The 2,853-nt window shown below is 54.9% G+C and overlaps 1 protein-coding gene across 1 annotated transcript in view; it reads right to left on the reverse strand.

Annotated features, from left to right (window-relative positions):
* Nucleotides 1-2,532, reverse strand: part of SLC8A1 (solute carrier family 8 member A1) — a 106,185-nt gene extending 103,653 nt beyond the window's left edge. Inside the window, exon 1 of the mRNA XM_031063668.1 lies at nt 2,436-2,532. The gene's annotated coding sequence lies outside the window, so the exon portion shown is untranslated. The remainder of the gene's footprint in view (nt 1-2,435) is intronic.
* Between the last annotated feature and the right edge of the window lie 321 nt (nt 2,533-2,853).

Here is a 2,853-nt window from a genome sequence, read left to right on the forward strand (position 1 = left end):
GGAGGCAGAGAGAGAGAGAGGGAGGGAGGGAGAAGGGAGGGAGAAGGGAGGGAGGGAGGAAGGAAGGGAGGGATGGAGGGATGGATGGAGGGAGCGCGCGCGCACACACACTGCCAGGCGCGCCCCGGCGATGCGCTCAGCCGGCCCGCCCCGCAGGCAGCCTCCCCTCCCTCCGCATCCCTCGGCCGCCGGCCCTGCTGCTCCCGGGCAGCAGCTCCAGACCTCTTTCTCGTCCTCCCGCTGCTGGGAATATTTCCCGAATTCCTCCTCGGATCGAGGGACTTTGAAAGGCAGGGCTGGTTGCGGACCCACCCCCAGCAGCCCTGCCCTCCCTGCTTGGGGCAGTCCCCAGCCCTGCCCTGCCTGCCCGGGACAGTCCCCATCCATGCCCTGCCTGCCTCCAGCACAGCCCACCCCACCCTGGTCGGTCATCCCCTCCTGCCCGCATCCCCCCGGCGACCTGCAGCCTGCCAGGGCGATCCTGAACCCATCTGCACCCTTCAGGAGGGAGAGAGCCCTGGGGAACATGGAGAGAAGGGAAACGTGTGTGTGTCTCTGTGTGTCTGTGTGTGTGTCTGTCTGTGTCCGTGAGTGTCCGTGTGTGTCTGTGTGTCTGTGTGTGTCTGTGTGTCTGTGTCTGTTGTGTCCGTGTGTGTCCGTGTGTCTGTGTGTCTGTGTGTCTGTGTCTGTTGTGTTCGTGTGTGTCCGTGTGTGTCTGTGTGTGTCAGCGTGTGCCCGTGTGTCTGTGTGTGTCCATGTGTGTGTCTGTGTGTGTCTGTGTGTCTGTGTATGTCTGTGTGTGTCCGTGTGTCCGTGCGTCTGTGTGTCTGTGTGTCTGTGTGTGTCTGTGTGTGTCCGTGTGTGTACAAGGAGTGCCTTGCTGTGTCTGTCCCCATGCCCCACCGTGTTGCCCGTGGCAGCCGTGGGGAGGCAGGAGGTCAGGAGCATCCCAAGGGGCCCTGGGTTGACGTTCACCCCCTCTCACATCCTCAGAGTTGTGGCCAGGGTCAGCAGGGGACGTGGGGTGACAGGCAAGGAGCATATGGGTCAGCTGGGCCCCTCCTGGCAGCTGGCCTCACATCTGGCAGCTGGCTCAGCCCCTGAGCCCACCGAGTCTCCTGTCCCCACAGGAGGGTCCTGCAGGAAGGCAGCAGCCGGGCACAGAAGGACTTGCTGTACCTCAGGCTGACCAAAGTGTCCTTCCTGTGGGCAATTCCCCTTTCACCATGCCTGAATGACTCCTCCACCCTTCACTGGCTCCAGCAAGGAGCAGATGAACCCATTGTCCCACCCTCCAGCAAAACTCTGTGACTTTGGGAACTTAAAATAGGACCAGAGCTAATAGCTTGCACACTGGTGTGCAAGTTCCCAGCGACCTTGATGAACCCTCTGTGCCCAGATCCTCAGGTGCAACAAGAACTGTGGGGAAGCAGAGACATTGTTTTAGCTCCTGCACCCTCTTGCACCCTCTCCCTCTTACCATGTCAGCTCTGCCTGTAATTTTGGTCACCACTGGCAAGACAGCAACCCAGAATTTTACCTGTCAATTTCATTTGTGCTTTTCTTACTTGCTTTCGAAACAAATTTTTTTGGAAGATTTTTGCACCACTGGGTCTTTCAGCAGGGTTGGAAAACTGAATTTCTCTGTTCAACCTGAGGGATAGGACATGGACACTGTCACAAAACTCCTTTGTGAAGCACTTTGTGATGAGCTGGCCAACCAACAAACCAGCTACTTAAAATTAGTGTTGCAAAAGTTATGGGTGTTATCTAGTTTTGGTCTCACTTTAAGAACTTATTGCCTATATATGGAATGAAAGGCATTTCCATATAAGAATTTGGTTTAGAAAAAGCCAGGATTTTGTGTCAAATAGCTAACTCTGATTTTCTGCCTCACCTCTTTTGATTTACAACTCTTTAGAGGAGGGATAAGTTTACATGGCCATGTGTGGTACATTGATGGTACTCAGTTCTCCCAGCAGGGCCATTGATATAAAATGAGCACAGCTAAATATGTGCAGCATGCCCAGTGCTGTGCTGGGCTCAGGAGCTGAGCAGAGCAGTGGATGTGTATCAGTGGCATTTGGTTTGGCAGGGGCTGCAGGATGCAAGGCACTGCACAAGCTGGCATGGCAAAAGGATAGTGTGAGCAGCAGAAATTGGCATGGGTGCAGCAAACACAATCCCTGCTGGTGCTTTTCACCCTGCACACTGAAATCCAATCACTGCACCATAAACAGTGGAACTCAAATTTTAGTCATGGAGTTCTCCCTAAAACTCCCTAATTCCCTCAGTAATGTTGCTGACCTACTTCCCAGCTCTTTCAGTGAATGCAGTACCCAGCTCCTCTGGATCACCAAGGCTGTGCTGATGGGCATCCACTGGTGAGCTGCCCTCTGAAGAGCCAGGCACGGCCACGGCTCCTCCAAACTCACCTCTCTCTGCAGCTTGCAGCGGTGCTCCTGTCTCCAGTGCCTCCTGCTGAGCCCCTCAGAAAGGCTGCTTCAGCTGTGGGATTTTTGTGGCATTCCAGGGGAGCTGGAGAAAACAAAGAGTTTGTCAGTGTTGGTGGTGATGCTCATTAGTCCAGGAGCCCTCTGTACCCATCCAGACCTAGTGGTACTGGGACAGAAAAGGTGAAGCAGCCCTACCCCATCTGAACATGGGAGCAGCTTTGATCTGGCTGCTTCAAAAGTGACTGGTTGGGAAGAACATGAGGCTGGGAGGCTTGGAGAAGATGTGCCCCACTCCCTGGTCCCTCACACACCCCTTTCCAGGCACATTTAGACCTTCATTTCTTACAGTCTCCAAGAGAAAGGCGGAGATGGGCTCTGAAGGGAAGGGTGGAAGTCA

Source organism: Geospiza fortis, unplaced genomic scaffold, assembly GCF_000277835.1.
Source record: "Geospiza fortis unplaced genomic scaffold, GeoFor_1.0 scaffold99, whole genome shotgun sequence".
Taxonomy (NCBI): domain Eukaryota; kingdom Metazoa; phylum Chordata; class Aves; order Passeriformes; family Thraupidae; genus Geospiza; species Geospiza fortis.